Below are 14964 nucleotides of genomic sequence, written 5' to 3' on the forward strand. Positions count from 1 at the left end.
GTGTTCCGGAAGGTGGCAGCAAACTAAAATGATCTGAGGCAGAAGCATTCTTGACATGCTGTAGGAATAGCAAGGACACCACTGTAGCTGATAGTGACGGGGAGAGTGGTAGGAGATGAGATCAGAGAGGTAGCCAGGGGCCCAGTCATGCAAGGCCTTGTAGCCCATGATGACATCTTTGGATTGTTACCACTGAAACCACTGGAGAGTTTGAGCAGAAGAATGACTCATTCAGACTTAAGTCTCTAAGAGAATCATTCTAGCTGTTGTATGGAGAGTAGCTATGAGTGTGGAGGGATAAGAGTGGACACATTTGTTTTGACAGAAGATGATGGTGGCCTGAACTAGATGACAGCAGTGGGGATGGTAAAAAGTCAGATTCTAGATGTATTTTGAAAGTAAAGCCCCGAGGTTTGCTAATGTACAGGTTAGAGAAGAGTCAAGGATGATGCTAAGGTTTTTGGCCCAAGTAATTGGTAGACTAGTGATATCATTTATTGACCTGGGTAATACTATCAAAAGTTGATCTATGGATTATTACTCCGCAGCAAAAAGGAATAAAGAATTGATATACCCACCAACTTGGTGTTACAACAACATAACAATAAAGAAAGACTTCAAAATGACACTCTTGAAAAGGTTAAAACTGTAGTGGTGGAGAATAAGTCAGTGGTTGCCAGGAGTGGAGGAGTAACTATAAAGGGATAGTTAGGGGTGGAGGAGTAACTATAAAGGGATAGCAAAACAGAGGATTTAAGGTACTGGGACTCTTCTCTATCCTGGTTGTGGTGGCAGTTACATGAATTTATCCAGGTGGTCAAATCAATAGAACTGTACAACAAAAATACAATCAATTTTATTGTATGATCAATTTTTTTAAAGCCAAACTTCCATGTGTGCTTAAGTTTCCCTTCCCCATGCTCAGGGTGTTCCCTTTAACCTCTTGCAATATTGGATCCTTCCATTAGTATTCAAACAAGCTTTCATTTCAACCATCTTTTGTTTAAAACACACACACAAACTGTCCCTTGGCCCCATATTCTGTGACTAGAGCTTTATCTTACTATTCCCCTTCCTAGCAAAGCTAGAATTACCGTGCTTAATGCAGCCCAAGTGATCTTATCTCTCTCCTTAAAACACTCTATGGCTTCCCATTGCTCTTGGGATCAAGATCTAAATTTCTTCATATGGCCTATAGAGCCCTAGCCTCTGCATACCTCTTTGGTTTTATCTCTTTGCTGCAGGTGTAGTAGATGACCCAAAAGGGCATGACCTCAGTAGTTAAATGAGAAGAGCCCTCACCCCCTTCATAGAAATACGTTTAAACCCTGAGATACACATCTGTTCACAAGGAATATTATTTAAAAATCTCTCTACTTTGACTTCAAAGTTGTGGGAGATTGAACAGAATCGCCACAGTATAGCAGGTCCTTGAATAACATTTCATTATAACAGCGATGAGATGCTGTGGGAACTTAACTCTTATTTATATCAATTAGCCTATGGTAAAATTGGTTTTACTATATGTTGTTTCACTTAAAGTTGCAGAACATTAAGTGTGGACTTACTATTTTTTTCAGCTTCTCCAATCAAGAGGTGGAGTCTGTTTCTCCATTCTCTGAATCTAGGCTTGGCCATGTGACTTACCTTGTTGTATGGGACATTAGCAAGTCTGATAAAAGGAGAGTTTTAAAAGTGCTGACTTGCTCTCTCCTGCTGAGAACTCTTCTACCACCTTGTGTAAAACTTATGCTAATCTGATGGATAATGAGAGAAATGTGGTAATCATCCCATCTGACTTCTAACCAACTGCCATACATGAATGTGGCCCCTTAGACCAGCTAGCCTGCCAACTACCAGAAATGTGAGCCAGGCCATTGCAGACTATTGAGGCTCAGCTATGCTAGGCTCAGCTGTGTTGGCCCAGACCAGTAGAAACCCCTATATAACCCAGAGACCACTGAAAAATTATGTTTATTGTTTTACAGTTAAACCAATAAATTTTGAGGTGGTTTGTTTTGCAATCGCAGATAACTGATCCAAGGCTTTTTTTTTTTTTTTTTTGCAACTATCGGGGTGTATTTGGGTATACTTCTTGGAGTCATCAGGCATCATACTCACCAAGATGGCCTATGTTACTTTAAGATCTCCTACCAGATTTCTTATAGTTTTGCTTATTTATAGCAGGGATAATCTTACCCATGATGTCTGTTGTATTTCAACTTGTTCAGTTAAAGTAATATCATTTGTATGGTTTTCACTGATTTTCTTATTTTAAAAATAAGGGTATAAATATTGGGTATCATTTGTATGTGTGTTGTTATAAATTTAATCTTAAATGTACATAGCATAAAAGCTAAGAAACAACAAGCAAATGGCCATATTGTAGATTAATAATTAGTCATAACTAATGAAAGGAAAGTACCTATAGTTTGTTTATGATAGCAAATGTTAGTTATTGATGTAATTGTGTCTATCAGAATGAGATATGGTGTTTTCAGATGAGTGGTTGTCAATTTTGGGACTCAATTTTGGGAACATATAAAATGTTTTGCCGTCGAAATTAATGGTGATTACATTTTCAACATGCATTGGTCCCACAAGAGGTTTTTCACAATTGATTACCCTAATAAGGCAGAAGACTGTCCTACAGTTATTGTACCTTCTACTGTACAGTTACATTTTAATGGAAAATTAAAATGTGACTTGATGATTATTAAGGTTTCTTCTCCTCCTGAGATCTAGGTTATAGCCTCAGGGAGCCTCTGTTAGCATGCAAAGCCTCTACTGAATAAATGGCATTAACATGTGTAAAGAAAGAATGCGACAGTCTAAGGGGTGTGGGGGAGGGGAAAGGGGTGTACCAAGTCCACATATTTCTGAGGGGGAATTCTTTATGGTGGAGGTGGAGGCACCATTAATGTTACCTGCAGCCTGATTGGGCTTTCAGTGTTCAGTGTATTTTCCAGGGCTGGAGCTGGAAGGAGGGTGGAGAGATGCCCATCAGGCTGACTTCTGGGTCCTTTCACAAAACTGTTCATATTTTGAATCAGACAATTGGTATTTGATATCTGATGTCTTGAGCTATATGTATGAAATGTCAGCCTCCACAAGCCAGTCAACCCTGGGGAACTGCCAGTACCTAATTAGTGAGGCTCAAAGCTGAACTTTGAGAACATCTCCTAAGTAATGAAGACTGCTGGCAGTGGACAGCCAGCATTCCCCTGCAGTTAGCTACTCTCACTACAAATATTCTTTTCAATCCTGTGACTCAGGGATTTCCCAACATTCTGAGGAACTGCTTTGACTATATTACCCTTTCCCTCACCTGAGAATAGAAGAAGTCAGACCTCTAAGGCAAGTAAAAAGGCCAATCCTAAAGTGACTCATCTTTGAAAACATTGGATTGATTCACTCTCCTTGATACTTTATTGAAAGCTCATCCAGATTTCTGGTGGCCCCAGCACTCAGCTGCCCACAAACTGCCAGAGCAAAAGAGAGCAGGAAGCTTTGGGAGCCATCTGGCCCCTCATCCGACAGGGCTGTTATAAGTCAGACTTAAAACAAGTACTGGTGAGACTAAGAGGAGAGGGTGCTTGAACTGAAGTCTGTTTGGCTGTGAGCTTGGTTTGTTCGCAGAATCGTGGGGCCAACCAATTGCAGTAAATGCGTCCATAGATGCCTATCACATACCCAAAGGCTTTACATCCATCAAAAATCTTTATTTCCAAGCACCAGCACTGAATCTTGAGTTATCAAGGACAATAATATGCATTTTCTATTGTTAAGGTTGCCTTGAATTTTAAAAAATCTGTCAATTTCAGGAGAAAAGTATAGAGACATTATGGAGGACACCAGGCAAGTATTTTGGAAACATGAGCTCAGAGGATGCAAAGTATACCAGGGGAACTTAACCAGAAAAGAATTTTCCTAAATACAGAGTTGGGAGCACTTGCTTTTGTTAGGTTTGGGCCCCTGGCTCATTGTGTCTTTATTGCCTCCACACAGCTATGTCCTGTTGTAAGCTTAATGCTATTTTATCCCTGATTCTTAGCTAAAGGAAACTATATAGTGGGAGTTCCTGATATTTTATTAAGGTGAAATATATTCAGTGTAAGAGGATGAAAAGGTTGTCTATACCCCAGGCTTTCAGTTACTACTTTATAGCAAGAACATATGTTGAATCCTTTGATGGAGTCAAACCAATCTTGACACAGGTTTCTAACCCTGCTGAAATTCCAGGGAATAACACATAACATCACTTGGGAATCTGATTCAGAAACTTCATCATTAAAAACTGAACTGAGTTTTCAGTCTCTCCAACCAGAGTGAAAGTTTGATTTTATAATGCTTATAACTGCCCCAAGATCATGGTGCAAGAGAATAGAGTAGTTATAAAGCTAATGGATCTAATAACAATCTCCTGACCAATTCCCTTTCATGGCCCCCACCCCCCCATCCCTGCCAAGAAAAAGGGCAAAATACTAGCTTAACACTGTGGTCATGGAGCAACCAGTCATTTCCTAATATGGACAGTTCAGCCCTCCAGTTTCACTTCTGGAATTCAAGTGCTAGGAGAATGGCATTTATATTTGTATATGTTTTCTACAACTCCTCTTTTCACTGCTGAAAGCCTTGAAGCCTCTGTGTTGTTTGCTTTAACATTAATTATGGCATGCACAATGACTGAATTTTCTGTACCTACAATATAGGATCAGCCCTGACCCAGTACAATCTAACCTTAATAGTTTGATACAAAATTAGAATGAATTAGTCACAAGATTTGACGGCTCTCTTCTTATTAAAAATAGTTACCCAAAGAAAAGTGGTTATAGCCATTAAAAAGAATGATAATATTAGAAATGTATGTAGGAAGATGTCAGTGGTAGGAATTAAAGAGAAACTAGCAAGTTACAGGAAAGTATGTAAAATAAAATCATTTTTTTAAAAAGGAATGATGATTTAATCTTTTGAAAAAACAATTTCCCATCTTAACAAAGATAGTTATGATACATGCCCTAATCTTAGACTCAAATTTAATTTTTGCTTTCTTTGATAATTAGAAAAAATTATATATTAAGGAAAAATCTACAGTATTATTAACTGATAGTTTTCATGCACTAAGCGCTTCACTTACATTATCAATTATTCCTCACGATAACCCCCATATTACAGGTGAGAAAACTAATACAGGAGTTAAGTAACTTGGCCAAGATTAAGTTACATGTTATAGGTAGCAGAGCTGAGATTTGAATCCAGGGTTGTCTGACTGCAATTTGTGCTGTTAACTGCCATGCTATATTTTTCCCATCAGTGTAAATATTAGACTTGTAACGATATTTTAGTTTTCATTATATATTTTACAGTAATGGGCTACAGAGAATCAACAATATGTTGCATATAAGTTTTATAATTTGGCTAAAAGAAGCTACCTGAAGCCCTAAATCAGAGAGTAAAACCAAACCTTGCTGGACATGGACCTGCGCCTTGCATTTGCAGAGTACCAGCTGAAAGAACTGGAACACAAGACACTAACAGAAGGTTAGAGACAGCCTAAATGTCCATCAGTCGGGAACTGGTTCAATGACACGTGGTACTTAAGCTATCAAAAAGCAAAAAAGAAAAAAATGGGCAAATTTTTAATGTACTGACGCGGAACACTTTCCAGGACATAAAATGAAAAAAGCAAGGTTCATTACAGGGTGTTTAGTATGTTACTATTAATAATTATGTTTAAAAAGGATGTACATATACAATCACTATGTTGGAGAAGCATGACTCACGGGGTTTGTATCAATATTGTGGGCAAAACTACTGCAACAAATAGATCCAAAAGACAACTTGGCAAAATTGTTTATTTCTTGCTTACCGAACAGTCCTGGACAGATACTCGGGTCAGGGAGGTGGCTCTCCTTCATTGCTGTCCTTCAGGGCCCTAGGCTCCTTCATCTTGTGCTCTCCCACCCGTTAGGTCACAAACTGGCCCACATTGCTTCCATTCATATTACACTGGAGAAAACTTTATCATGTGACCATACCCAAATTCAAGGGGAATGTGGGAAAGTGTCTAGTTGTATGCCCAAAGAGAATAATGGTTTTGGTAGACAGCCAGAGGTCTCTGTTCCAGTCAGTCTCTACTCACCCTTCCCCCATGGGAGATGACAAAAAGTCCCATTCAATTATGGCATTCATGTTAAAATCTGGATTTCAGTCTTCTTTAATTTCCCATGGTGAGTTTCTCCATGGTCTAGCAACCTGTAAACTTTAAAAGCCAAGTTGTTGGTACTTCATCACTACTCCAATGAACCCACCCAACCAATATACAATAATAGAGCGGGGGCAGGAAAACTGCAATAGAAAACTTTGGAAAAGGAAGAATGGGAAATACAAACCGGTCATGTCCAAAGCAATTATGGAATCCTGCTAGCTGCACATTATGAAGACTCCCTTTCCTCGCAGTGAAGCAAGTTCCTAGATTAGACCGAGTTTTGCTTTTCAGGAAAAATTCTCTTGTCTTTGTTTTCCTTATTCCCTGGTTCTACCTTCTGGCAAGTCCTCCCTCAGCCATTGTTTTCCCTGGCTGCAGTGAAATGGGGAGCATGCTCTCCTTGGGATGGCCCAGCTTTGACAGTCTGCTTCCTAATGGTGCAAGTTTGGAGATCGAGTGTTGTTTTATGGCTTTACTTATTTTTTGAGTCAGATTTGTGGGGTTTTTGGCAATAGGATTCCCTTAGAAACTTCGGATCTAATTGCTTCTAAGCAGCTTCTTGTGCCAGAAATCATGCCCAAATATTTTTTTCGAAGACATAAATATCAGCTTTCATTTATTTATTTCTTTATTCCGTGCCTCCCTCTTCCAACTTAATGGCAGTTACAGTGAGGCCATATGAAATAATAGGCTTCACTGGAAGGAAAGTCTTTAGTTTAAACTGTTCTTTGCAACTGTGTTGAATTCTTCTGTTTAACTGAAATATCTTAGTGGATCTTTGTTTATCAAAGCCTTTTTAGTCTTTTTTCTTGCTCTTGGAATTCAATGGTTTCTCCACCCCTTCAAGGCCCCACTTCTAGACTCCCTCTATTCCTTTCCATTTCTACTTGCAAACCAATATGTTCTTGCCTGAGCTTATCTCTTACAATATTTTGTTAAACACAGCAAGAAACAACTAACACAATCTAACATTCTAACTCATGGTCCATCACTTCAAAATACCATGGAAAGAAATATATATACACACACACATACATATATAATAAATATATATAAAATATATAAACATAATATATATATAAACGTATATATTTTTCCTCCTTAAGTATCTCTATTAGAAATGTGATATAGGGAAGAGGCATGAAAACTCCATAAATTGTCTAAATGTTAAACCAGAGCCTACAACGAATTGCTGCCAGACCACAGGACACATATAGAACAAAGGAAGATTCCTGCTAAAAAAATGGGATTACTAACAATCTGTTTACCCACACCATGAAAGGAAAACAGAAAATAGAGTCTTTAAGTTGCACCCTACACAAAATAAACCCAATTATTTATTCCCTAGGGCCAGACCTCAGAGAACCTATAGAACAAAGGGCTGGGATTGTTAGCACACCTTTCAGACTGCATGCCCATACCATCAAAGGAAAATAGGGAAATGAAGTGTTTAAACTGTAATTCATGGAAACTAAGAATGACATATAAACTGAATTCCTCAAACACTCAGGGGCTGTCTCTCTTATTTTTCTGTCTCTGAGAGGAGACCACATTCTGTCTATGGAGCGTTATTTCTTCTCTAATAAACTTTCCTTTGGTCTCTAACTCTGGCATGAGCTTGAATTCTTTCCTGAGCACAGTCAGGACCCTCCCTCTCACGATGCAGGACTTGAGTCCCCACTCAGGGGGATTTGCCTCGTCCTGCATCAAATGGACACCAAATAAATGAGTTTCTTGATGTCTTGGAAATTGCTGCCATTAAGTAGAGGTCATACTAAAAAAAAAAAAAAAAAAGGAAATGCTTTAGCAGATCATTCTAACAAGCTACAGTCTGAAATCTTTAATAGTGACTTCTTTTAAAAACGAGTTGATGAGCCTATGGAGAAGTTCAAGAATTTCATCATATATGCACAAGATTGGTTGTAAAACGTATAACGACAGCCTCCAATAGACCAGAAAACTTCAAATGGAGACTCACTACCACAAAGGGAACAAACTGGCCGTGATATTAAACACTGGTGAGGAAACAGCAGAAGACATGGTCAATGTGTACTTTCCTAGGGAAACTTATAAAGGTGGGACACAGATTGGAAACATGTCTGAAGGGTCCCTTGGAACATCTCTAAAGAGACTTCACACAATTACCTCCCTTTATAAGTTAAGAATATTTATTGGTAATTGTGTGTTTCTTTTCTAGATGAGTTGAAGCATCCTCCTGTCAAAAAGCAACAGCACTCACGGTGACTAAGAAAATCACAGTGGGCTTTGTATTCTCTCTGCAGGATATTCCAACTTAGTTGTCTAACGATAGAGAAACATATTTTACTGGACAATTATTCTTAAGCTATGTAAAGTATTGCCTCTCATGTAGAAATCTTAATGACCTTAACCCTCTCAATCACTTAGAAAAGTAGAGAGACAAAAAGGAATATTAAAACTTAAATTAGCTAATTATCAGACACACTTGAGTTTTCATGGCCTTAAGTACTATCCTTGGCTCTAAAAACTGTGTTCTTTCTATTCGAGAACTCATAAATTGTTTCCCAATGAAATGGTCACTGGCACGCAGGCCCATATGAGTAGGAATCTCTACTTACACTTGCTTCTAACCTCATAGGCAGAGCTTGCTAAATGTTGTAAAGGATTAACCCAGTATACTCAATCTTGTCACCAACAGGCACAAGCCACATTCCATTGCCAGCACTAACTAACTGGCTTCTAAATGACCTTACATCAGGTGATTGGGTGTTCTGGAAATATCAGAAAAACTTAAATCTAACTCCCTCCCTCCCTCCATTCTTTCTCTCTCTCTCTCTCCTTCCTTCCTTCCTTCTTTCCTTCCTTTCCCTCCCTCCCTCCCTCCTTCCTTCCTTCCTTTCTTTTCTCTCTTTCCTTCTTTCCTTCTTTCTCTTTCTTTCTTTCTTTCTTTCTTTCTTTCTTTCTTTTACATTTTCTTAGCTTAATTATACTGAATAGTAATAAAGCCCCATTTCTATCATAAGGAAAGGAGGGCGAGCTTACCTTGTGATGGATGTCATCTCTGTCCTCTCACTGGAAGGCTCCTCCCACAGGCCCTCAGAGGGATCTTTGAGGACACAGAGTGACTGTCAGTCATTGGTGCTGCTGCATATGAAGGACTAGGGAGTGAAAGTATACTGATGAAGGTGGTGGATAAGTATGAACTGAGCGGCTGCTGGGCCCTCCTCCTTGCTAGAGAAAGAAAGAACAAGGAGAGGAGCAGAAAAGAAAGAGAACTAGAGCCTTTAGTGGTCTAGCTAATGGGAACGTAATCCATTTGGAATCATCTAAAATGTATGCTGTTTCAACGACAGTGTTCTGATTCCTCCTGCCCATTTTGGAGCCTGGCCAAATTCCTACTTCTTCGAATGTTACAAGGCCATTTCAGCATCTAAGCATTCATATATGCTGTTAGGGTCTTTAATTTAGCAGGGAGGCAAGAGAACTAAAATGTTAAATCAGGCTATAGTCAGAGACTGCAATATGCTGATCTTCCCTACAGCTAGATCACGAGGAAACCTGCACAAAGGAAGACTTCTGCTGGGATTGCTAACAAACCATTTCCCCACACCAAGAAGGAAAAACAGAGTCTTTAAGTGGTGCCCTACACAAAATAAAATCATTCATTCCCAAGGCTAAAATCACGAGGAACTTATGAATGAAAGATGCTACAGTGAACTTCATGGTGTACACATATCTTTACAGATAAATGTTTTCAAATCTTTTGGGTCAATACCCAGAAGACAGATTGCTGAGTTGCATGGTAATTCTATTTTTAGATTTTTTGAGGGATGCGTACTGTTTTCCATAGTGGCTGTATCAGTTTACATTCCCACCAGCAGTGTATGAGAGTTCCTTTTTCCTCACAACTCCTCCAACGCTTGTTATTAATTGTCCTGTTGATGATAGCCATTCTAACAGGTGTGAGGTGATATCTCATTGTAGTCTTGATCTGCATTTCCCTAATAGCTAGTGAAGTTGAGCAACTTTTCATATGTTTGTTAGCCATTTGTATGTCTTCTTGGAAGAAGTGTCTGTTCAGGTCCTCTGCCCATTTTTTGATTGAGTTGTTTTTTTATGTTGTTATTGAGTTGTATGAGTTCTTTGTGTATTTTGAATATTAGGCCCTTATTGGAGGCATCGCTTGCAAATATACTTTCCCATTCAGATGGTTGTTTCTTTATCTTGTCGATGGTTTCTCTTGCTGTGCAGAAGCGTTTTAGTTTGATGTAGCCTCATTCATTTATTTTTGCTTTTACTTCCCTTGTGAATAAATATCTCTAATTTTCAGTTCAACACCACAGGGTTTACTCCCATCTTCCATTTTTCCATATTTGTAATTCTTTAGAACAGTGAGAAACCTGGCTCTCATTCTCTACGGTATATTTATTTATTTCATCAGTTCTAAAATACACATAAAGTAACTTCAGAATTGTAACCTCTACCACTGCGAAAACCAAACAGTCACTGGAGTTCAATATTTGTTTCCAGTTTTTTGTGGGTTTTTGGTCTTTTTTAATCTCAGGGTGTATATAGTCAACATACTGTGTTCAAATGTTACCTGGGTTAATTTCCCCCTCTCCTTCAGTGTAGTTATTTATTTTGTTTGTGAAAATGCAGGTGAATTACATGCTTCTAGTTATATTCCATTTGAAAGTCCTACCCTCAGCCTATTGATATGCCTTTTTTTTTAGTATTTGAGCCACTTACGTAGTTCTAAAAGTCTGAACTATACAAAAAGGTATATTTGGAGAAGTGCCTCCCTCCATCCCTTCCAATCTGTTTCCATCTCTCTTTCTCTCCATCCCATTATCACATCTTGTAGGCAACCAATCTCATTAATTTCTAGTTTATTTATCCTGTATTTCTTTTGTACAAGTGAGTACATACATATACCTGTATATTTTATCCTCTTATTTTATTTCTTACCAAGAAGGTAGCATCCTATAAGATCATGCATTTTTAATATGCTAAGGCTCTTTTCAACGTAGGCCTTTTCTGTTTCTGTTGTTGACACTCTTGCCTTTAATGAACTCTATATACAATAAACACTTGTCCACACTTAGCCCATAGTCTAGCCAGATTGAGTTGCTGGGTTGCATACACCTCACTTTAGGTCATATAATTCTCTTAAATAATATCAATGACTTTGTAAGCAATACTCTTAATAATTGGTACCTACCACCACAAACCTAATAATGCCCTGCTGCAAGTACCATTTATTGTCATGCCTATAGTGGGATATTTTTGCTTACACAAAAATCAAAGTAAAGGGTCTAAGGCAGGGGGACCAGTTTGTGTGATCAAACTTTTACATAAATGGCAGCCCAGTGGAAGAATCATTGGTATGTTTCATCTGAGAAAATTCCAAATCTATGTTCTTAACACAAAGGCATACCAAAGCATTCTTTCAGACATTTAAATTAGTTTCAAATAGAAGCAAGGAGTGACGTCAGAAACATGGCAGAGTGAGAGATGTCCCCAGACTCTCCCCTTGAAGCAACAATAAACTTAACATCTAGCACTCAACAAAAAACACCTAACCTATATGCCAGCTACATCTGAGCATGAGATCTGAACATAAGAGCAGGAATTGAGAAAACAACTAGATGAGAAGAATGAATTCTTTAGTAAGGAGATTGAAATCCTCAGAAAGAACCAAATAGAACTTCTGGAGATGAAGAACACACTGAAAGAGATGAAAAATGAAATAGCAGGCTTGGAAAATAGAGTCGACCAAATGGAGAAAAGGGTCAGTGATATCGAAGACAGAAATCTGGAAATAAATCAGAAGGAAGAAGAGAGAAAGTGAAGAATGAAAAATAGTGAAAGAGAAATACAAGAACTAGCTGCTACCATCAGGAGAGGAAACGTAAGAATAATGGGCATTAGCAAAGGCGAGGAAAGGGAGCAGGGACTAGAAAGCATTTTCAGACAAATAGATGACGAGAATTTCCTAAATCTAAGGAATGAGCTGGAGCTTGGAATTCAAGAAGTCAACAGAACACCCAATTATCTCAACCCAAAAAGGCCTTCTCCAAGACACATTGTATTAAAATTACCAAAAATCAGTGACAAAGAAAGAATTCTTAGGGCAGCCAGGGAAAAGAAGATGGTAACCTATAAAGGAAAACCCATTAGATTATTGTTGGACTTCTCATCACAAACCTTACAAGCCAGAAAGGAATGGAATCAAATACCTAAACTATTAAATGAAAGAACCTACCAGCCAAGAATAATGTATCCAGCAAAGTTCTCCTTTAGATATGAGAGAACTTATGGGAGAAATTAAGACCTTTCCAGACATACAAAAATTGAGTGAATTCTCTACTACGAGGCTTGCATTACCGGAAATACTGAAAGAGGTCAGCTCACTTAAAACGAAATGACAAAAAAATACATAACTATGAGTAAGGCAACTAGCAGGTGGATAGAAGCAGAGGAGTGCAACCCTTATTAAGAATGGAACTTTATAAGTTTAAACAATAAGAAGAGATTTACCATTGCAAGATAGTAATGAACATTCAGCATACCTAGGGACAAAATGACACAATAACAACAGAAGAGGGGAGGATTCAAAGATCCAAATTCTCAAAGTGAAATGGAGATAAGGCACACGCAGAAGAAAATGGACTTATATATACATAACTATCCTCTACATATTCATAATGGTAATCACAAGCCAAAGATTCAGAACTGAAGTATATAACGTAAAACAAGAAAGACCAGAGGGAAAATTCACAAAACCCAACCAAAAAAAAAAAGCACCACACACACACACACACACACACACACACACACACACGGACAAAGAAGCAATGGAAACACCGAGCTACCAGAATGCAAAAATAAAATGGGTGTAAGAAAACCTCATACTCCAATAATCACCCTAAATGTAAAAAGACTAAACTCACTAATAAAAAGGCACAAAGTTGCAGAATAGATCAAAAAACAAAACCTAACCATATGCTGCCTCCAGGAGACACATCTCAGCTCCAAAGACAAATATAGACTCAAAGTGAAAGGATGGAATATGATATTTCAAGCAAATGGCATTCAGAGAAAAACGGGAGTAGTGGTACTAATATCGGATGAAATAGACTTCAGAATAAAAAAGGTAAAGAAAGACTTATTAATATCTATGCTCCCAATCAGGGAGCCCCAAGATATTTAAAGCAATTACTAATAGAACTAAAGGGAGAAACAGACCAAAACACTATCGTAGTAGGGGACCTAAATACCCCACTGTTGGATATGGACAGATCATCCAAACAGAAAATCAATAAGGAAATAACATCCTTAAATGACACATTAGACCAAAAGGACATAATGGACATTAACAGAGCCTTTCATCCCAAAACTGCTCTTTTACATTCTTCTTTAGTGCACATGGAATATTCTTAAGAATTGACCACATACTGGGACACAGAGATAGCCTCAACATATATAAGAGGGTGAAATCATACCAATCTTATTCTCTGATCCTTATGCTTTGAACCCTGGAGATCAACTGTAAAAAAAGAAGCTGGAAGAACCACAAATACATGGAGATTAAACAACATGTTACTAAAGAATGACTGGGTCAGAGAAGAAATTTAAAAAAGAGGTCAAGAGATATATAGAAATGAATGACAATGATAATACAACATATCAAAACTTTTGGGACATGGCAAAAGGGGTCATAAGAGGAAAGTTCATATCATTACAGGCCTATCTCCAAAAACACGAACAAGCCCAGGTAAAGAACCTAACGCTTCATCTTAAAAAACTAGAAAAGAAGAACAAATGAAGCCTGAAGTCAGCAGAAGGAAAGAAATAATCAAAATAAGAGCAGGAAAAAAATGAAATTGAAAACAAACAAACAAAAAAGAAAAAATAAATGCAACAAAGAGCTGGTTCTTTGAGAAGATTAATAAAATTGACAAACCCCTGGCTAGACTCACTACAGAAAAAAGAGAAAGGACACAAATAAACAAAATCAGGGATGAAAGAGGGGAAATGACGACTGATGTCACAGAAATACAAAGGATCATACAAGAATACTATGAAAAAGTATATAACACCAAATTTAATAACCTAGAAGAAATGGACCAGTACTTAGAAAGATACAACCTTCCTAGACTGATTCGAGAAGAACTGGAAAATCTAAATAGACCGATCAGCACTATGGAAATTGAAACGAGCATCAAAAACCTACCAAAATGTAAAAGTCCAGGGCCAGATGGCTTCACCAGTGAATTCTACCGAACATTCAAAGAAGATTTAATACCTATTTTCCTCAAACTCTTCCAAAAAACCAAAGAGGAGGCAATACTTCCCAACTCATTTTATGAGGCCAATATCACTCTGATACCAAAACCTGATAAAGATAACACAAACAAAAAAAACTACAGACCAAGATCTCTCATGAACACAGATGCAAAAATCCTAAAGAAGATACTAGCGAACCGTATACAGCAACATATTAAAAAGATTATACGTCACGATCAAGCGGGTTTCATCCCAGGGGCACAAGGATGGTTCAACATACACAAATCGATTAATGTAAATCACCACATAAACAAATTAAAAAATAAGAATCATGTGATCATATCAAAATATGCAGAAAAAGCCTTCGACAAGATACAGCATCCATTTATGATCAAAACATTTGATAAAATCAGAATGGAAGGAAAGTACCTTAACATAATAAAGGCCATATATGACCAACCCTCAGCAAACATTATACTTAATGGTGA

Source organism: Pteropus alecto, unplaced genomic scaffold (assembly GCF_000325575.1).
Source record: "Pteropus alecto unplaced genomic scaffold, ASM32557v1 scaffold38, whole genome shotgun sequence".
Taxonomy (NCBI): Eukaryota; Metazoa; Chordata; class Mammalia; order Chiroptera; family Pteropodidae; genus Pteropus; species Pteropus alecto.